The following is a 22,035-nucleotide window of genomic DNA, read 5'->3' on the forward strand; positions in this document are numbered from 1 at the left end:
TTCTCTGCCCCTTGGCCACAGGGGTGGGCCTGAGACCCCAGGTGAGCCAATGGTAACACCCACTCCAGCCACAGTGATTGGCCCAAGGTGTGCACATGACCCAAGCCAGGCCAATCACAGGGCTTCCGTGGGAGTTTTCTACCTTGAGCTGTAGAAACATTCTTTTCCCTCTGATCACAAGCTGTAAAAATGGAAGCCTAAGTTGTACATATATCATTATGTCCTCTTCTCTACATAAATATTTCACAAATTAGAAAAGACTATACAAAAGTTGGAAGGCAAACCTGGAGCTTTGGAAATCACATGTTCATCACATGTAGGAAGCTCTGAGGAGCAGAAGAGAGTGATGCCAATTTGCGAAAAGGCAGAGGTAACACACAGGCATGGCGTCGGGTGGTGCTGGAGACCCAGACCTAGCCATTTCCAAGGTGGGTTCCACCCCTGCCCTTCTCACGATTTATCTGAGCAAATAAAGTCCCCTTTTTGGGTTAAGCTAGATTGAATTTGGGTTTCTTTTATCTGAGTAACCACCAAGAAATAAAAATAATATTTCATATTTTATCTGTGCCCATGTTGTTGCACAAAAGATTTAAAGCTAACATCCTTCATTTGTCTTTTACACTTTCTGATTTCTGATTTATGACTTCACTCAAGGCAATCAATGTAGGCAAAACAAAGCACTTCATCCATTTTACAAATAATGTAACTGAAGCCCAGAGAAGTAAAGGGACTTAGATCACACAGCGAAGCCTGGAGACTAGAATAGGTTTTCTTATTTTTCTCTCTGTTCTGCTAAGAAATCATGGCTATGAGCTCTAAGAGAGAGGCAGTTGGGCTACTTGAGTTCATAAGATTCCCACAGCTCCCTGCTGTGGGTAACTATGCCCTTTTAAGAAGCATATCTTCAAAGTACAGTAACATTTGTTAGAAATATTCCTGAGAAGTAATGAAAGTTAGAGACTATCACAAAGTTTGGGGGTTTTGTCCAGGTCAAAATAATATATTTAGAAATGTCAAGGTCTTGTCTTGTTTCTAATGAGGACAGAGTGCTCTGAGCCTGCTGGGAGGAAACACTGGGTGAATTTGGTGCAGAAGGCTCCATGGGTGTTGAGAAGAGGCAGGAGTAGGAGGGAGGAAGCTGGCAAGGGCTCTTCTTCCATTAGTTGAGATATAAGAAGATGGGAAGTTAGAAACCACCTCTGTTCAAATCTGGCTTGGACCAGCTACTAGTTAAAATATTTATTTCTCTGTTTCTTCATTGGTAAAATGAGGATAATACCGTCTTTCAAATGTGTGTAAGTGAATCATGCACATAATTCAAGCACCCAATAGTACCTGGCACATAGTATTTGGTCAATAAATTTTTCTTCCCCTTTGCTTCTCTTTCCCTCATAGGAGAAATGTTCACACTCTGTCCCCCATAATGAGAATCCAGCAGGAAACACCTGCATGCCCCAAGGCAGCTTAGCACACAGTGCACTGTGATTCAGCAACTAGGCACTTCACTCTGGCCCCAAGCACCTTCTCCAGCCTTAATGCCTCTTCCCTCTTCCTCCTCCCTTGCTGCTCCACACATTGCCAGCTATTTGTCCTTCTTAGGCCAAATCCCACTCTCCCAGCTCTGCCTGCACCTCAGTGCATTCCCCAGCAGAATGTTTTCCTAGACAGTTTATTTGCCCCTTAGGCTTGAGCTGAAAGAGATTCCAATGGCATCCTTTCTGCAAAGAGTATAATCTTTTCCAGCAGGGGAAAGGGAGAGAAGAAAGGAGGGTGAAGGAAGGTCTCCAAGATGGAAAAAAGCATAGGGGAAATGTAATAGACTTACTCTTTCAAAGGCTTTCCCCAAGAAATATATTAATAGTCATAGGAAAAGACTAGATTCCAGTAAACATCATATTTATCAATTACTATACCCAAGTTCTCTGTTTTTGCACTCTTCCACCACATACCTCTTTCTCCTATGATCAAAATGGTACATAGCCTTCAAGGCTCAGCTTTTTGACTTATATTATTTAACTCATATATAGTCATGCATTGCATAATGAAGGGGACAGATTTTGAGAAATGTGTCATTAGGCAATTTCATCATCATGTGAACATATTTTATTTTATTTTTATTTATTTATTGAGACAGAGTCTCACTCTGTTGCCCTGAGTAGAGTGCTGTGGTGTCAGCCTAGCTCACAGCAACCTCAGATTCCTGGGCTGAAGTGATCCTCCTGCCTCAGCCTCCTGAGTAACTGGAACTACAGGTGCATGCCACGATGCCCGGCTAATTTTTCTATATTTAGTAGAGACAGGGTCTCACTCTTGTTCAGGCTGGTCTCAAACTCCTGAGTTCAATCCATCCTCCGGCCTCAGCCTCCCAGAGTGCTAGGATTACAGGTGTGAGCCACTGCTCCTGGCCATCACTGTGTGAACATCATAGAGTGTACTGTGGTACATTCTAGATGTACCATACTAGATGGTACCAACCTAGATGGTACAGCCTACTACACACCTAGGCTACATGGCATAGCCTACTGCTTCTAGGCTACAAACCTGTACAGCATGTTACTGAATACTGCAGGCAATTGTAACACAATGGTGAGTATTTGAGTACCTAAACATATCTAAATAGAGAAAAAGGTACAGTTAAAAATATGGTATTATAATCTTACGGGACCACTGTCGTACATGTGGTCCATCATTGACTGAAACGTTGTTGTGCAGCGCGTGACTGTATTTGACTACTATAGACTGAATTCCAGCTAAGTGCCAAACACCACGCTGCGTGCGGGGGGTAGTGGTGAACAAGACAGGTGTCATCCCCGCTCTACCGAAGCTTAGAGGTATCCTGGATCCCCCTTAAAGACGATATTTGTGTCTCCGTTCCCATAACTGTGGTTGCTGCTATTACAATAATGGCTTTTATGTCCCTCTTCCTTTTGTAAAAGTCTGTAAATCAGCATGACCCACTCGTTTCAGTTTGGTCGGAAAGTACCACGGCCTGAGAAACCTCTCAGTTCCAGGCAAATTGGGACAGTTGCTCACCCTACTATAAATTCAGTGCTATAAGAACAACAAAAATATTCCTTGAAGAAAATTATTCATTCATTTGTTCTTCAAATACTTATTGCACACCTAATTCTTATATTGTTATAGCCAGTTATCGCTGTTTCATGTTTGATCTCTTCCACTGTACTGTGAGCCCCTTGGGATTAGGGCCCACGTGTTTCAATCTTGCATCACTAGGCCCCAGCACAGTATCCACCCATAAAATTCACTTAATTTTATGCAAACTTCTGTGTTTTTATTGAGAAACGTTGTAAGTTTGTGCAAAAAAAAATTTAAGTTTTTTAAAAATAATTTTTAAACAGAGATCTCTATCTAGTGACTTGTTTGGAGTGTTCAGCAAGCAGTAAAATCCATTAGCAAGCCTCCTACTCTCATAGGCTCCCTCCAGCCCCCCTAGCATATGAGGCACTTCTCAGCAGCTGCGGCAGCTTATAGGCTAAAAATTGCCCATAAAGGCTCTAAGGGAGAATCTTTCCTTGTCTCTTGTACCAGTACCATCTAATCCTAGTTTTTAAAGTTCTTCTGTAAACAGAGTTGAGATATAAATCTCTGTAGCTTCCACCCACTGGTTGTGGTCCTTCTAACTAGAGATACAAAAAATCAAACCCAGACTTATAGCTGGTAGCCCTTCAAGTATTAGAAAACTGTTCCCATGCTCTGATTGATCTCTCACCCCACCCCACCATCCATATACACACCTGAGATTTTCTTAGCCTTTCTAACAGGTCCCTCAACTGTGGCCAGAGTGATAGCATTTTAGGATACTGGTCACTGTCCTCTGAATTTGTCCCACTTTACCTCCCTCTTAAAGTGCCTAAATCTAAACACTTCTCTAGATTGATCTGACTAGTTGATTAGGACTATCTCTCTCACCCTGTCCTGATTTTAGTAAACTCCTAATAATATGGCTTAAACTCTCAAATGCCTTTTGCTTTTTGAGTTGTGAGTACCTGGCGCATTTCAAGCACTGGCAAAATGGTTGCTGGGTAGATGGATGGATGGATGCACAAATTCATTATGTGGGTGGAGCAAAACAGAGATTGTTGAAACCACAATCATTAGAAATAACATTTTATTGAGTTGAATATTGTCCCCAAAAAATTCATGTCCACCTGAAACCTCCAATGTAATGGTCATTGCAGATATAATTAAATAAGTTAAAGTGAGGTCCTACTGAATCAGGGTGCGCCATATAAGTGGAGAAAACAGAAGATATATATGGAAGACAATGTGAAGACACACAGGGAGAACACCATGTGATGATGTAGGCAGAGATCAGAGTGCTGCAGCTGTAAGCCAAGGAATGCCAAGGATTGCCAGCAGCTACCAGAAGCTAGGAAGAGACAAGGAAAGATTCTCCCTTAGCACCTTTAGAGAGAGTATAGCCCTGCTGACACTTTGATTTCAGACTTCTAGCCTCAAGAAATGTGAGAGAATAAACTTCTGTTGCTCTATGCCACCTGATTTGTGGTAATTTGTTATGGCGGCCCCAAAAAACTAATAAACAGATTAAATGCTTCACTCTTCCTTATTTATATTTATCCTGAAAAATGCCATGAGATTATTTGAAGAATATTCAACAAAGTTAGAAGACCTGAGTTCAAATCATGATTTTACTACCCATAGTTGTGTGACCCTAAAAAGTAACCTCATTTCTTTGATCTTCAGCTTGATCACTAGCAAAATAGGGATACAAATATATAATACATAGGATTAGTTTAGAGACCAAGAGTGATAAGAAACGGGAAAGTGTTTTACAAATGATACACTTTTTTCAGATACTTGATTTTTTTTCTTCATCTTCTTGAGTAGGTTTTCTAGAGGTTTGCCTATTTTACTTTTCCCTCAAAAACCAGCTCATGAATTTACTTATGAATTCTACTACTTTGTTGATTTTCTAATTCACTTATTATCCTTGTAATTTTTTTTACTGTCTTGCTTTTCTTGGTTTTGTTTCACTGCTCATTTTCCAGATTTTTAGGCTAGACATTTAATTGTTTTCTTTTCATTTATTCTTATTTTTAAGTATAAACAAAAGCTATGAATTTACCTCTAACTATGGCTTTGGCTGCATTGCATATATTATATACAGTATTCTCATATTCTTTCTTTCCCAAATAGTTTACAATCGTATATATTTAAAAATTTCTTCTTTGAGTTATTATTAGTATCATCTTATACTCTCAGTACCATTCATTGGCCTTACTGATTGAGGAGCACCTGTTGTTGTTATCATTATGCTGAAGCTAGAGAGTTACAATTGTCTATAAACAGCTTTCTTTCTGACATCTTTTAAGACAACTACATCATGGCTGGAAAAAAAAGTAGAGATTTTATTCTTCTCATCATGAAAGCATAAGCCACAGATTATTAGCGGCTGTTTGAATTCAGACATATGTCAATGAGTAAATTACTGGAATGTTCTCACATCTTCCTCCAATTCCACCTAAAACTAAAGAGATCAATAATCCTGCTAAACAGGAAAGTGTTACATCAGTCCTTCTCCAAGGCTTAAAACAGGCCCACTTTCTCTCTGAGACCTTCACAAACCACCTCAACACAGAGGAGTCTCTCCTTTCTCAGATCATGACTTTGTCCACAAGTCTAGGACTTAACCCTGGCTACCAAACTAGCCTGTCAGCTCCTTGAGAGTAAGACCACATTCCTTCTTATATCCCTAGCATCTCACTCCTTAAATTAAATAATATCAAACAACAAATATTACAATTGATTACAATTCTTATAAGACATTTCCTGAGAGAAAGCATGACTGTGGCAAGTGGTAAAATTAAAAGCCTTTTAAAACTCTTTAAAATAGTTGAGGCTAATACCTTGGATGCATGCTTTGAGGAGAAAGAATACCCCAAACATTAAGGAATTACATTTTTGAACACTGTGAAGATGTAAAAATGGCATATTGATATTTATCCAACTAGAGCTATCTGTGAGCTTGTGTTCTCACAAGTGTGGAGGTGATGGCAATAGGGGCAGAACGGAGTCTAACAATAATATCGCACAATGTGTAAAGTGTTTTACAATTCACAAACCTCTCACCTGTGTGAGCTCATTTGATGCTCAAGGGAAACCTGTGAGCAAGGCAAGGTAAGGAATATTATCCTCATTTTGGAAAATAGGTGTTTGGGGTTCATAAAGGATTGGCTAATCTACCCAAGCCACAAAGATAGTAGTTAGTTGTAACAGAATTAAGCCCAGATCTTCTGATTCCCAGTCCTATTAATATATTCTTTAGGCTATAGCTACTCCAAATTGATTTGGTAACTCTTGAGATAAACCTCCACACTCAGTCACCAGCTTCAAAGCCTAGATGGTCCCTCGGGATATTCACGTGCTCTCAGATACCAGAGGTAAAAGATTCAGTTCCTGCCCTCTAGGAGCTCACAGACATATAACATGATTCAAATAATTCACAGAACAAATCGTATTTGCTGCAAGTGCTATGAGAGAATTAAGATAACTAATAAGGATAATAATAAACAACATTTATTGAGCACTTCCTACATTCCATTTTCCATTCTAAACACATTGCATATGAAGTGGATAACATTACATACCACACTGCCTGGCTCATAGAAAGAGCTTAAGAATTGGCAGTCATTTTTATTACTATAGTTTTAAAAAATAAAATCAGGGGTTGTTATCTGAAAAAAGGGAAGCGTGTTTAAAATTGAAATTAGCCAGAGAACTAATCATGTGGGGAAATAAGAACCAATAGGGAGATATTGCAGCTGGGTCTTAAGAGTGAGAAAGGGCTCCCAGACAGGGAGGAAGAACATTCCAGGCAGAGCAAGAGCGTTTGCAAAGACCCGGGGCCTGAGCAGCTGGGAAGGGTAAGGCAAGGAGGGGGGCACTGCCCTTTGGCCCCAGGACAACACACAGAAGAGGAAAAGGAGGTGCCCTCCAGCAAGAAAGCAGCAGAAGGGGCTCTCCCTGAGCCTGACCCAGGCACTGAGGGTGAGGCACTGATTTTCCAGGGCTATTTGTTTGCAAGTTACATTTTTCCTGAACAGAATCCAAATCCCTTTGTTTTCACAGACAGCACCATAGTTTCCAAAGAAAAGAATAAATAGACTTATTGGTCCAAGGGCTTTCCCTGAGAAATATCCTAATGGCTGTGGGCCAAGACGGGGTTCTACCAAGCCCTGGATTCAGAGAACAACAGATGGGTGGGCTGGAATCTTTTTCAGAACCTGTAACAAAGTGGGACTTCAAAGTCATTCCCTGGGAGATTTTTAAATATAAGTAATGTACCCTGTTAGTTCTGCCCCAACCAAACCCTCCTACTTAAGGTTTCCAGAATACGGTATGCAGTGTGAAACCACTGTGCCTGACAGGCCCTTCCTCCTCCCTGTTTGGCGTGGTCCTGTGCTGCCTGCATGACCAGTTGAAAGATTCCTCCCTGTGAGCCTATCCTGGCAGTGGTGTCCCCAGATCCTGGCCCCCACACCAGGATGAGTGGGTGGCTTTGGTTTCAGGGCTCCTACAGAGCCATGGACCCATCTCCACTTGCAGTTATCTCGCTGCCTTGTGATTACAGCACCCCATCTGCCCCACCCCACCCCCTGCCCCTGCCTGTGAGCTGTGGTGAATGAACCACCAGTGGGGAGGTAGGGAGCAGTCCACCTGGAGGCAGATTAGAAGGGAGTGCATTTTCTACAGCACATCTAAAAAAAAAATGAAATTTAATAAGTCAGTCTCTTTGTTAATTGTCGCCATAAGCAGGCAATTCTGAACAATGTCAGGGATAAAATATTCTCCCCCACCAGGGCAAATATCCCTCCCTCCCAGCACTTGGTATGCCACTCCTATGGGCACTTCTCAATTTCTGCTGTCCAGGAAAAGACCATGCTATCAGTGATAGAATGGAACGTTGGGCAGAGCCTTTAGTCAGTCAACAGTTACTCACTAAGACATATTATGTGTCAGTTAGCATGCTAGCCATTTTGCAAGCATTATCTCTATTCTTCCCAATGACACCTAAACATATGCATCTATGCATCTCTATTTGGTTATTTGTCAAATGAAGAAACGGAGTCTCAAAGTCATTAGATGTCTAGGGTCCTACCACAAGGAAGTATTAGAAGGAAATTCAAACCCAGATCTGTGTAGCCCAGAGATTATGTTCATTCTCCTGTGCTCACCACCTCCCCTCTGTCAGCCCTGAGCCCTGTGCTTAGAACAGCATGTCTATTCAGCACCAGGGGCTAGAATTGCAAGCCACACATCCTTTTCTTAAGGAGTTCACAGCCTAATGGAGAAAGCAACTCATGTAACTCAGCATGATTCAGTTTAGCATGTGACAAGTAGTTTTTGGAATAAAACACACCAAACCCCAACTATCACTGCTTTAAGATCCAAGGAGGGAGGAGAGTTGGCAAGAGAAGTAATTAGCGCTGATTGAACTTACACCAGATGCTGTTTTGGATACCAAACACATGCTCTCCTGCCTGAGCCTTACCACAAACACCTCTGAGATGGATCTCACTGTTCTGAGCTCCCAGATAGTGCTCAGACAGGTGAGTGACTAGACAGGGCAGCTAGTAGCAGGGATTTAAGAAGAGGCCCCTCTGACTCAGAAGCCTATGCTTTGGCCACGGCAGCACCCTAATGCAGAGGGAGTGAGCATGGCCACCCATGAGGTCTGCTCAGGGTCTAGGGAGTATAATAATGACCAATAGGACAAGGAAGACAAAAATAATGATCCTTTTTTGTTGTTTTTGGTGCTTTACAATTTACGAGATGCTTTCTCATCCCTTATCTCATTGAATCCCTACAAATTTAGCAAGACAGAAATTATTTCCATTTACCGATGAAAATATGGAGGTTTCAGTAATGTTACATGATTTTCCTGAGATCGCTCTAGTGAGATGCAGAGTCTGGAGTGACTTTAGCACAATTACCCCATGCATCATCACATGTAATAAACAAGTACATTTGTTTTGCATCTGAGTCTTAAGACAACCCAAGGAGGTAGGCTGGGCAAACCTGACTCTCCCCACTTTGCCAACAAACAAATGGGATTCAGAGAGAGTAGGGGATATACCCAAGTGGTGGAACTTGGACTAGAACTCTGGCTCTAGGATCAGCACACACTTTTCCTCTCTATCATATGACATGGAACAAATTATCCACTTATTCATTCAGCACCAAACTTGGGCAATGGGCTGTCCCTAAAAGGTCCCTCTTCCCTTTAATAGCTCTCAGATCTCCCACTAATGCCACCACCAAATCTTGATATTAAACTGCAACTGTCTTAGACACTCAAGTCTGCTTTACCAATGAAAGGCAAAGAACGATCAAATAGTCAACCTTACCCCCAACATAATTAATTGTATCTTAAATAAACCTGGATTATACATTTTTCCCTTTTCCCACCCTTTTGAAAGTTCCCCTCCAATTCTAAAGAAAGGCATAAAACTGCTCTTCTGCAAATGAATTTCAAGGTTTCTGTATCAAGACCCTACAATTACAAGAAATAAAACAAGCAAAGTGAAGCCTGAATGAATTGCAAAGCAAGAATATCAATTATGTACTCTCTAACCAGAATTAGTTTGGTTCCTAAAAAGAAGTTATCATCTTCATTGTTTCAGGGACATTGTAGAAAGACAGACAGTGTGGTCGGAAAAGTCTCCACCTGGGAACTATTAAGTGTTCCAGGAGAGAAACCTGAAGCCCAGAGAGGTTAAGCAATGTGCCAAAGGTCACACAGCTTCCCACAGAGCTGAAAACGAAGCCAGAATCTGAATCTAGGTCATCCTGCCTTCACACTGCTTCCCTGCCCGTGGAGTAAACTGTATATTTATTTACCCTGAAGGCTGAGAAAGAGCAAAGCCAAGAGGCCCTGGCTACCCTGTAACGAACTGTCTTTGGTCCTATAATCATATAAGGCATGAGGAAGCCCTGAGGCAAGAAAATCTCCAGTTTATCCCCTTCGATTCTGCCTTATTGCATCAGATAATGTCATTGTTCCACTCAGATGTCAGGGGGATTCCACTTTACTGCTGGGGCGGTGGGAGCTCTGCTGTGCCTTCGATGGCCAGTGCCAGCAGCTGCTCTCGGGAGGACGGTCAGGTGCTGTGGCTCCCTAGCCTTGAGTGGGGATGACTCTGAGCTGCGGCCCACACTCCAGAGCACCCCAGCAGAATCAAGCTGAAGCCACCTCTGCAAGAGGCATCTTAGTGCCAGCCCCAAACTAGAGTGAAAGTAACTTTTACATTTCAGTTAAAACAATCTTAGGATGGATTCGACAGATTCCTTTTAAAGGAATAAATGCCAAAATGTCATCTATTTTATAATTAAAAACTCACTCCAGTTTTATTTTATTTTGATCATTTCATCATATTGTTCTTATATTTTGTTACATAAGCCGTCGTTTTGTTGCTGACCAAAAGCAAATAAGAGTCTGATCAAGTGATGCAGCCCAATTTCCTGGCTGAATATTCCAATGGAGCCCATGCTCCATTCATTCATTCATTGATAGCTGGGCTGGACTTAGAACCAGCTGCATCAGCTGATTTTCCACACCTACCAAATTATCATCTGACTCCAGCAGTTGGTATGGGAAGCAACCTGGGATCTACCCCAGTCACTGTCCATGCTGTCATTTCAGTCACCTAGTTGTTCCTCTAACATGTCCAGCTTGTTCTCACCTCAGGGCCTTTGCACTTGCTGTTCTATCTGCTTGGAATACACTTCCTCCAGATCTTCACCCAGCTCCCTCCCTCACTGCATTCAGGGCTCCCAAGACCACTTCCTCAAATCATCTTTCCTGACTCTATCATCTAAATCGATCTGTCCATCCCCCACTCAACTGTCTTTTTATAGTCTTTATCTTTCTTCATATTATTAATATTTTTTACTATCCAAACTGATATATTTCTTGTTTACTTATTTATTGTTTTCCTCCTTCAGGAGAATGTAAACTCCATGAGAGGAGATATTTTGTCTGCCTAGTTCACTGTTATATCCATGGTAACCAAAATGTATCAGGCACTTGATACATTTTTTGAGTAAACCACAAACGAAGGAATAAAACTTCTCTTCCCTAGCCTCTTATTTATGAAATCACACCTTTCCAGAGAAAGATAGCAAAAGCTTGAAAACTAGGAGATCTGCAGCTTTAATCCCATGAGGAAGTCTCTATGTTACCTGTGGGGTCAAGGAACTCTCTACCTCAAAAACCTGCAGTGGCTCCCTATTGCTCCAACAGAGGACAGTGGTTCATGAGAGTTTACAGCCTGCGTAAAGACTCAAGGCTATTAAAATGAAATAATCTGACAGTGGCATTGTGTGTGCGTGTGTGTGTGTGTGTGTATTTCATACACATTTACTGTGTGCTTGCTTAATGCCAGGCACTCTTGAAAGAATACAAATATGTAGTTCCACTCCAACCACTATTATTTCGATAGAGGTAGTAGTGAGATGCTCAAAGGTGAGAGCCCATAGATGATTGAGAGAGAGACTTGTAAACAACACTGAAGTGTTAGCAAGTGCCAAAAGATAATTTGACATGGACAAGAGGAATCAGACCCCTTCATTTGAATATAGGTGGGAGTCCAGAGAAAGCTCCCTGGAGGAAGCCGCATTTCAGCTGAATCCTGCCGACCGGGGGCTCACCCGGCAAACGGAGGAGAGCCAATGAAGGCACTTCATGCATAGGACCAGCCTGAGCACAGGCCTGGCTGGAAGATGACACATGCTGGGAACTAGAGGTGATAAAGCCAGTCTGAAGTGTGGACCCTGAGCTACAGCAAGGTGAGAGACCAGGCTGAGAGGTAAGCAGGGTGCAAAATAGACCAGCCAGGCAGACCGGAGTTCAAGAGCTGCCCCCGTCACCAGTGAGTCAGTGCTCTCTGGACTCAACTCCCCTACTCCGATACCAATGATGAAGAGGGGGCAGAAGTTCGGCAGCTCTCCAAGGGAGTCAGTGGAGGTGTGGAGCGGGACCCAGAGGCTCTGGGGAGACTTGTTTTGTTTAAAAACAAAATACTCAAAATGTTGTTCCCTTGCTTTGTTTTGAATCATGATATTTTATTTATTTTGAATTTGAAACTCATTAAAGGAGGGTGTGCAGTTTTTGAGTTTATTAAGGGTGACTTGGATTATATAAGAGGTAGAGAAGCCTTGGCTGAGGTGATCTTGAAGTGCCCTCTGATTCTCACCTCCACCTCTGAGATGACCGACATCTGGAAAAAGCAGAGAGGTGCCGTGAATCAGATACTGACGTTGGAGTCAGAAGACCCAAATTTCAGCTCAGACTCTACCACTTACTCCCTGGGCAAGTTAACGAACTTCTTGGAGTGTCAGCTTCCTCTTCTATAAGATAATATATTCCTCACAGGCTAATTGTGAAATTTATTGAAATAATAGACTTGCAAGCAACTGGCACATAGTAGGTACTCAATAAATGTCAGCTGAGTATAACATCTTCCACTGTTCCCTCTGTATCCCTGTCCCTAACCATAATAGTTTCCCTATGAATACCTACCATGTGCAGGGTGTTGCTCCTCAGCTATCTCATTTACAAGGAGAAATTAGGAATTTAATAGTTTGTTGTCAGTTGAGTCCACTGAATTACTTCAAGGTGGTTTTGACCCTCAGAATACAGCCACGATGAAGGATAAGAACTTAGGGTGTCCTGCTTGAAACCACCCAAGATTTAAAATCTTTTAACATTTAAAGTGGCTTTTTATTACTTTGGAAACCTACCCACTGCACATTTTTATTTCCGACCATTATACTTTTTTTCCCCTTACTTTCCACATTTAACTCAAGGCTTCAAATGCAAAAGCCAAGCTTGAAGTGATCACAACATTTAAGCAATGAATGTAACGACAGCTTACACTTGCATGGAGGAAGTTCTACATTCCATATTTAATAGCTTTAGCCATTTACAGCAAGAATTATCACAGAGACCCCAAAGAGGGAGGGTAAGAGAGGGATAATTCTAGGTCTTGGACTAAAGATGCTGTAGTCATAAGCGGTTTTGGAAATGATTAAGTGATAAATACAGTAAATTCACCCTGAGTTCTGGGAACCCCACAGTAATTCTCAGAGGCAGAAGCAATTATTATTATTAAAAGGTCTAAACCTTAAGCATGAGCTGTTTTAGTCTATTTAACTGGAAGATCACTAAGTACAGGGAAGAGGGAACTCAGGCGTATGGAGCACCTACTGGACATCGAGTGCTCTATCACCTGAATAAAACACCTAACCTCCACACTCCACATGAGCGCTTGTAACTGGACCCGAAAAAATACAGGAAGAGGGAAACTAACAATAGTGAATGCCTATTGTGTGTGAAGTGCCTTATTATATAAAATATAAGAAAGTGCATGCAATGCTTAATCACATGTAAGGAATGCCAATAAACTCAGAAAGGAGGTGCCACCTTTGTTGAGGAGGTGGCTGTGTGTGGTGTCATTCCTGGCTGCATCCCCACTGCCTAGCATAGTGCCTGATGCACCCTGCAGGGATTGGAACAAGGAGTAGGGAGCCAGATTTTGTGGATTCAAATCCTTCTTCTTAGTAGCTGTGTGACCTTAGGTAAATCATTTAACCTCTTTGTGCCTCAATTTCCTACTTGTGAATTGGGACACTCATGATACCTCCCTCATACTGTAATTGTAGAACTAAATGCACTAATAAGTGTAAAGAGCTTAAGGCAGTGCTAGTAAGCAGTAAAGGCTGCAAACATCACTGAGGATAGAGCTCAATCTATCCTCACCACTACCCTGTGGTGTAAAGTGCAATGAAGCTCCCTTTTCCAGGTGGGGAAACCGAAGAAAGTACACCTGCCTGATTATCCAGTTTTTTGGGTTTTTTTTCCAGCTTATTATGGGGGTACAAAATTCAGGTTATATATATTGCCCATGTCCCGCCCATCCCCCTGAGTCAGAGCTTCAAGCATGTCCATTCCCCAGACAGTGCGCCTGGCACTCACCATGTAGTCATACCTCCATCCCCTCCCCCCACCCCTCGCCTCAGTCTGATACCCAATTGGTATCATTCCCAAATGTGCATTTACGTGATGATCAGGGAAACCAATTTTCTGGTGAGTACATGTGATGCTTGTTTTTCCATTCCTGGGATAGTTCACTTAATATAATGGGTTCCAACTCTCTCCAGGAGAACCAAAGAGATGTCATATCATCGTTATTTCTTATAGCTGAGTAATACTCCATGGTATACATATACCACAATTTACTAGTCCATTCGTGAATTGATGGGCATTTGGGTTGTTTCCACATCTTTGCAATTGTGAATTGTGCTGCTATAAACATTCGGGTACAGGTGTCTTTGTCATAGAATGACTTTTGTTCCTTTGGGTAGATGCCCAATAATGGAATTGCTGGATCGAATGGTAGGTCTACTTGAATCTGTTTAAGGTATCTCCACAATGCTTTCCACAGGGGTTGCACTAGTTTGCAGTCCCACCAGCAGTGTCTGAGTGTTCCTGTCTCTCCGCATCCACGCCAACATGTGTTGTTTTGGGACTTTTTGATAAAGGCCATTCTCACCGGAGTTAAGTGGTATCTCATTGTGGTTTTGATTTGCATTTCTCTGATGATTAGGGATGTTGAGCATTTTTTCATATGTTTGTTAGCCATTCTTATATTTTGTTTTGAAAAATTTCTATTTATGTCGTTTGCCTACTTTTTGATAGGGTTGTTTGATTTTTTCTTGCTGATTTTCCTGAGTTCTAAATAGATTCTTGTTATCAGTCCTTTATCTGATGTATATCCAGTTCTTAATTGGCCTAACTGGGATTCCGACCCAGGCCTGCCTAACAATCATAGCAAAACACAGCATTTGATTAGTTTTTCTTCCGTGTCCTAGGCCTTTACAGCTAGGTACACATTTACTTCCCACAACAATTATATGAGGTAAGCGCTGCTAATCCCCAGTTTACAGATGCAGAAACTGAGAATGAAAGAGGTTAAGTAATTTTCTCAAGGCCATACAGTTAGCAAACGTCAGGTGCGGATTTGAACCCAGGCCAAAGAACTTGACTGTCCACCGCACGGAAGGAGAGGGCTGCAGGCCCCTGGAACGTGAAACTCGGAGGGCCGGCCTGCAAACCCGGCGCGCATTCCTACCCCCTGCTGGGACCGGGGCTTGATCCCGGGGCTAGGGGTGGGGCTCTGGGGCCACAGATCGGAGTGGCTGGCCTGGAGCAGGGGGGTGGCCCGCGGCGCTGGCACACTGCGCCCCGCGGGACAGCGGGGAGGAGCACGCGCAGGAAGCACCCGGGGAACCCCGGCGGGGGCCGCGCCCGTCGCCCTTCCGAGCCCGGCGCCCGCGCGTCCCTTTCGCACTCAGCCCCAGCCGCGCCGCCGTTTGCCGGCGGTTACTCAGAATCGCCCGCACTTGCTTGGCCGAGTGTCAAAGATCTGCAGTAGCAGGAGTCCGAGGAAACCTATTCGCAAACGGGACCTGCTACGCCGGCGGAAACCACCCACGCCCGGAGTCGGGAGATCTCCATTCTCCTCCCGCTCCGCCTTGTGCTCGGTGGGACTCGTCCGGGCCTCAGTTTACCCGTCTGTGCACTGGCGTCAAGAATGTTTAGGCACAATCCAGAGAAGGGTGTGGAAAGAGCTCGAAAATTCTTTGAAGTCTCCTGTTTCCATCTAAAATAATTTTGAGATTTTTATAGCCTTCCCCATTACTATTTGTTTTCATAAGAATCTATACTTTTTAATTTAAAAAGGAGTAAAATTGTCACCCAGGAAAATGAGCCTGCGGTTCACCCTGTGGTTCGAGTCCCCCTGTTTGACACACCGAAGGAAGCTCTGGAGCGTCGCTTTCCGCTCCGGTTGCTCTGTTAATCTGCGACTCGCGGACATATATATGTTATTTTCCCCCTTAGTAGCTTTACAATCTCACTGATGACAGGTGGGGTGGGGAAAAACGGGGTTTTGCAGCCAGACAGACTGGTTTAGGATTTCTTGTTCTGCTATCTTTTTGCCTGTGGGACCTTGGTCAAGCCATTTAACCCTGCCGAGCCTCAGTCTGCCGTCTGTAAAATGGGAACAATGAATACTCCCTGCAGGGCTGCGACTGTATACGGCCTGCCACGTGCTGGGGGATCAATGCACAAGAGTGCTAGTGAGCGGGCACCCTGACGGGCAGTCCCTGCGTTTCTCCCCCTGCTCCTTTTTTCGGCCCGAGTGCCCCCGAGCCTGGGGTGTGGCCGGCTCCCAGCCTCCCCGCGCATGCGCAGCGGCGGGCGCACCGGTTCCGCCTCCCGCTGCGGGCGGGACCTGCGGCGACCTGCAGGCGGGAGGCTGTGGCTCTGTGTACACAAAGAGCCGCCAGCGGAGGCTGGCCTTGTATGGACGAAACGCCGGCGGGCCACTGGGGGAGGCCATGAGAGGCAGCTTTCGCCTGACAGGAATCTGTGAATAAATAAACACGTGAATGGAAGAATGCATTGCACTTCCCTCCTAGGGTCACGGAAACACAATCCAAATGGGGCCGTCGGAATCCGCGCACACGCCCGATCCCACCGTCTCATTTGACCGGCAAACTGAGGCTCAGAAGATTCAAATGAGTTATTGCCAGACCAGGCCCCCTGCCTCCTAGACCCGCCGTCCCAGGGCCGCCTTTGGGACGCGACTTAAGGGGTTGGAGTGAGATCTGGGTGCTAAACAAAGAAGGGCAAGGGAACCTGGCTTTACTGAGCACCTATTATGTGCTAGGCACCTTTCCTATGTTATTTCATTGGCTTCCATTCCAAGGACGTTTTGGGGTACGTACTGTACTCCCATTTCTCGTCTGGGGAAACTGGGTCAGATAGCAGTGACTTGCCCAAAAACACAAAAGCCTGTGGGTGGAACAGCTTGGATTCAAACGCAAGTCTATCCTGGGGTCCCTGTTCCCAAGGTGGCACAGGGGTGAGGCAGAGGATGAGCGGTGGCGGTGGCGAGGTCAGGTGAGCAAAGCGATTGGCCATCTGTTTCCAGGTGCTGCCTGTCCCCTCCCAGGCCTTTCGCCCGCCCGCTGGATGGCCGAAGCCTCTTCCGTTTCTACCCGTCAGCTAGTTCGCTGCTGCCCGGTCCGCTTGCCTGATTTAGCAACCGGAAGTCGCACGCCCAACGACCGCTGACGCAGAGCCCCTAGTCACCTCATTGCCAAAGCCAGCGTCGCCCTGAAAGGCGTACAGGTGCGCCCAGGGCGCGCGTTCCTCCTGCCTCCGCCCGAGTCCGGCGCTGCATCCGGTCCCTGAGCGAAGGAAACTGGTCCAGCAGCCCCTTTCCCGGCAGGGCCCCACCCACGCCCACCCCTCTGTGGCCCCAAACTGGTTTCTTCACTTTCCTTGGCCCAGCTCCTGCCAGGGGCGAGGAAGGGAAGCCGGTTGCTCAATATGCCTGAGGATAGTTCTGGTTCTCCTGCTACCTGTCGGCCAGCCAATCAGCCAGGTGGGCCCAATTCAAGCCACCGGGCACGTATAGTGGTTCCGGCACCTGGGACCACCCAGCAGATCCTCAGAGGTCCTCACACAACACATGTCAGCGCCAGGCCCCATGGGGAAAGTAGACTGGGTGGAACGGGGCCACCCCAGCCCGGTAGGTCTATCCTGCAGTGAGGGGGTGTGGGAAGCCGGAGACAGGCTTGCCCCAGGGCCAGCACACTGACCTCTCGCTGGGCCTCCATCATGCATGTGCTTACCCATCTTGGAGGACTTTCCGGAAGCCCCAGCTTCTTTGCTTTAGACCTCTTGGCCAAGAGGACAGCTTGGGCAGAAAATTCAGGCAAGTGACAGAAGGAATTTATTCACAAATATTTACTAAGTGCCAGCCACCGCACTAGGCCCTGGGAACAACACCATGACCCCAGACACAGTCCTTGTCCTCAGGAGTCCCAACCTAGTGAGGAGTCAGACAGGTAACAGGCCATTTTAAAGGGATTTAATGGGAGGCCAGGAGCCATTTCCCAGAGAAGACCCTGAGTTGGGGGGCTGTGGGGAGGTGGATCTGGAAGACTTCCTCAGATTTAAGACACTGCCCCTTTCCTTCACATTTCTGGAATACCCGCATCATGCTAAGAGCTCAGGAAGCAGTTGGTGGTTTTCAAGGGAGAGCAAGTCATGCTGTCATGGTGTGGTGGTTAAAATGCCAGGACTCTGGCTACAGCCACTTATCCTGTGCCATGGGTGATTCACATACTCTCTCTGACCCTCATTTCTCTATCTGTAAAATAGGGATAATGATAATACCTGCCTTATAGAACAAGGCTTAGCCCAAGGTAGGCATTAATGAATGTAATCAATTGTATTATTTTGTTGTGGTTCACACTCTTCCCATCCTTACGACAACCCCATATGGTTGGCAGCGCAGCTAACCTCATACCCATTTTACAGATGAGAAAGCAGACCCAGACAAATTAACCCTATGGCCCGTGTCTGGTAAATTTTCAAGACCAAGACCAAGACTCAGGGGAGAGGTGGCCTTCTGAAATGGGGGGATATTGTGACCTTCACCTGCACTCCCTGAAACCCCAGATGACTGGTGGAGGCTGAACTGTCTGGGAAACTTCCTCTGACCTAAATCCGGTCGGCTATACCCAAACACCAGCCAGAAGGTACAAGCAGCCACACCCTCATCCTCAAGATTTTGCCCTACCTTGTGCTTAATGCCAGGGGATTTCTCTTTCAGGAGCTACATTTAAAAAGGGAAGGAATATATGCTAATTGGACACCTACTATGTGCCAGACACTACAAGAGGCATGTTCCTGGGGCTTAGTTCATCTTATGAGAGCCATCTTATGAGGGCAGGGAAAGGAGGAAGAAGAAAAAGAAGAATCAACTTCTTCCAACTTCTCTCTCTAATAAAACTTCACACAATTACGTGTAACCCTGAGTATTCTTTCTAAAATGTAAATGTGATCATGTTACTCCCAACTCCCTTGCTTAAAATCTCCCAGTGGTCTCCCCTTGCCTTTACAATGAAGTTGACACTGAATAAATTCATGCTCAGCTAGCAACATCATCCCACCACTGTGCCCTCTGACCTCCCAGCCTTTGCACATGCAATTTCTTCTTCCTGGAATGCCCTTTCGGGCTCCCACTTACTTTCTTACTTTTACTTGGTTAAATACTATTCATCCTTTAGCCCTCAGCTTTAAATATCACCTCCTCCAAGAGGCCTTTCTCGTCCACTCAAACAGGGCTAGGCCCCTGCTAGGCTCTTACTACACTCTATTCTAACCATCTGTCTGTCACTAGATAGTGAGCTCCTTAGGGACAGGGACTGTGTCCTGTTCCTATATCCTCAGCACCAAGCATATTATGTGTCCAAATAAGCCTGCAATAAGTGTTTCATGGATTGACAAGAAAAGGTTGAGCATAAAAATTATCCCCATTTAATAGAAGAGAAAACCAAGTTTCAGAGAAGGCATAAATGCCTATCTACAGTCAGACAGCTGGTTACTAGATGAGTGAAACCAGAGTTAAATCCCTCCAAATCCACTCAGTCTTGTTTTGCTATTTCACTTATGTTGAAGATAATACAACCTTATTTTCTAAGTTCTCTCATCAAAGTTTTCTTACCACCGTCTTTCAATATTGCACAGAAATACGACCTGGGTCCTAATAATGTAATAATTATAAATACCAATTAGGTGCTGGTTTTAGGTGGCTGAGATACATTACACCTCATGACATCTTAGAGGGGCCATGGCTGTAATGTCTTTTTAACAGATGAGGAAGCTGGTTCAGAGAGATTAAGTGATTTGCCCAAGGTTCTGCAGTCTTGCAACCCAAGTCAGTCTCCAACCCCTGAACCCCGGTTCTTTCCACCTCCCCATGCAGCCTCCTGACCATGGTTCTGGGGCTAACTCTCATCTGGCCATACATCCTATCTGGGCCCCACTTTTACCTCTGACAGGACACAGATGAGACTCCATAACCTCTAAGGGTCCTGTCAACTTGGCCAGATGTTATACTAACACTGGCATCTTTCTCTGGCCACTCTTCTCTTCTCCCCTTGGTTCCCAGCATCTGTACTGGCTCCACTGCTGGGGGAAAAACCTGACTTATGAAGCCATCGTTGTTCCCAGTAAGTGGCCCCCTTGAGAACTGGGCAGGTAGAGGCAGATCCTCCCATCCACAGGTGTCTCAACAAACAAACAATTTAGCAATTATACACACCCTTTGCCGGAGCTCCCACAGTCTTTCTGGACTCCAAGGAACTGCTCCCAATCTAGGGTCACCACAAGAGCTTCCTTAAGGTGCTTGTATTGCTTAATTCATTTAACAAATATTTGAACTCCTATTGCATGCCTGCCATGGTTCTTTTAGTTAATGATGTTCTCCTTGGAGCCCCAGAACTTCTTCAACTATCTGAGATGAAGAAGTTCCTCCATACAGTCTGATACTAGACAAGAAGTTTCATGACAGCAGGTGTTTTTATTCTATATGCACTACCTAGCACTGTGAATTTTGTTTGTTATTCTACGTGCATTACCTAGCACAGTGGCTGATGCACGAGGGATCCTCATTAAATATTTGTTGAATGACTGAATAGCTAAATAGTAAATGATCCATTTATCTCCTAAAAGTTGCCTCTACTCCTCCATTTAAAGAAAAGAATCATGGCATTTAGAGTCAAAAGTGACCATAGAGAGAAGGGAAAAAAAGAACTATTCTAATTCCCTCATTTCACAGCAAGGAAGCCCAGAGAGGAGAGATATGGGGTTCAGGGCAGAGTCTGGAGGACACAGCCAGGCCTTCTGACTTCCGCCTAAGCACCCTCTCTGAGTTGGGCCCCTGCTACAAAACCGTAAACATATTCTCATCTCATTCTTACAGTGGCCTTCGGGGCAGAGGTGGGGGAGGGAGAGCATTACCATTGCCAAATGAAGAGAGAATCAAGGCTCAGAGACATGAAGTTCTCAGAATTTCTCTACCACAGCCCATGCTAAGAGCTCATTCTGCTCATCTCCCTCCCCGCTGTTCCCTGCTTAAACAAGCCTTCAAGGAGATACGAAAGGACAGGTCCTAGGGTTGCAAAGACCTTCTTCTTTATTATTCATTCTGCTTCTGGAAGGTTTGATCAATCCATCTGCCCAGTGCAAAAAATTAAGTCTACTCAGACATTTAAAATTGCCATTTACTCTTAAAGGGGGCAAGTGGCCCAAACACTTTGTCTCACTGGCCAAATGTTCTCAAATGACTTTCTGTGGTGGCACTGGGTGAGCAGGGGTCTTTGGTTAGAGCCCATCTCAAATCCCAGAGGTCCCTCTGGGCTCCACACACACCAGGTCTGCCTGACTACAGGATCCTCCGGGCCACCGGTCCCTACCTTCTTTGCTACATACTGCAGTGATGGGGTTGGGGACCGAGAGGAGTCTTGAAAGGAGACCAGGTACCTTAGGAAAAGAAGAAGAAAAGGGGCCAAACGAGAGCAACAGTAGCAACTGTACCTTCCTGACAATCACGCTCAAGTGACCTGGAGTGGAGATTTTTACCTCTGGGGCAAAGCAGCTTAGTTACTCAGGAATAAAAAGATGAAGTCTTTCTTTTTCTAAAAGAGGAGGGAGGGACAGGAACTGTACGCCAGCATCCTGTTTCATGAATTAGAGATAATTTACAACTTTATGGAAAAAGAGAATGTCCCACCAATAACTTTAAAATGCCAGCGTGGCCCGTAGTGGGGACAGCATCGGGCAAGAGCCCCAGCTCGGCCCCCCACCAGCAGAGCTGTCTTGAGTAAATCCCCTGACCTTCCCGAATCTGTCTCCTGTGCTGAAAAGCGGCACTCATGGTGCCCCCTTGGCAGGGGTTTGTGAGAATCAAATGATGTCACAGATGTAAAGTACTAAGCACTATGTGCCCACAGTGGATACTAAACAAATATTTGTTTGTTTGTTTGTTTTTACAGCATGGGGAATGAATTAACGCTTTGGAAATCAAACAGTTGTGGAAAAACCCAGGGGCCCTCCAGGGAAGTAAAGTTTCA

General features: G+C 44.8%; 1 long non-coding RNA gene across 5 annotated transcripts in view; it reads right to left on the reverse strand.

Annotated features, from left to right (window-relative positions):
• The window catches only part of LOC123635591, a 98,473-nt gene that overhangs the window by 50,596 nt on the left and 25,842 nt on the right, over positions 1-22,035 (reverse strand). The window contains exon 5 of one of the 5 annotated variants that reach the window (XR_006734173.1): positions 4,326-4,390. The exons of 3 other annotated variants lie outside the window; for them this stretch is intronic. This is a non-coding gene — a long non-coding RNA (uncharacterized LOC123635591). Of the gene's footprint in view, positions 1-4,325; positions 4,391-12,100; positions 12,261-22,035 lie in introns of those variants that run through there. One more of the 5 variants, XR_006734170.1, reaches the window with a different exon arrangement.

This window comes from Lemur catta, chromosome 3 (assembly GCF_020740605.2).
Source record: "Lemur catta isolate mLemCat1 chromosome 3, mLemCat1.pri, whole genome shotgun sequence".
NCBI lineage: Eukaryota > Metazoa > Chordata > Mammalia > Primates > Lemuridae > Lemur > Lemur catta.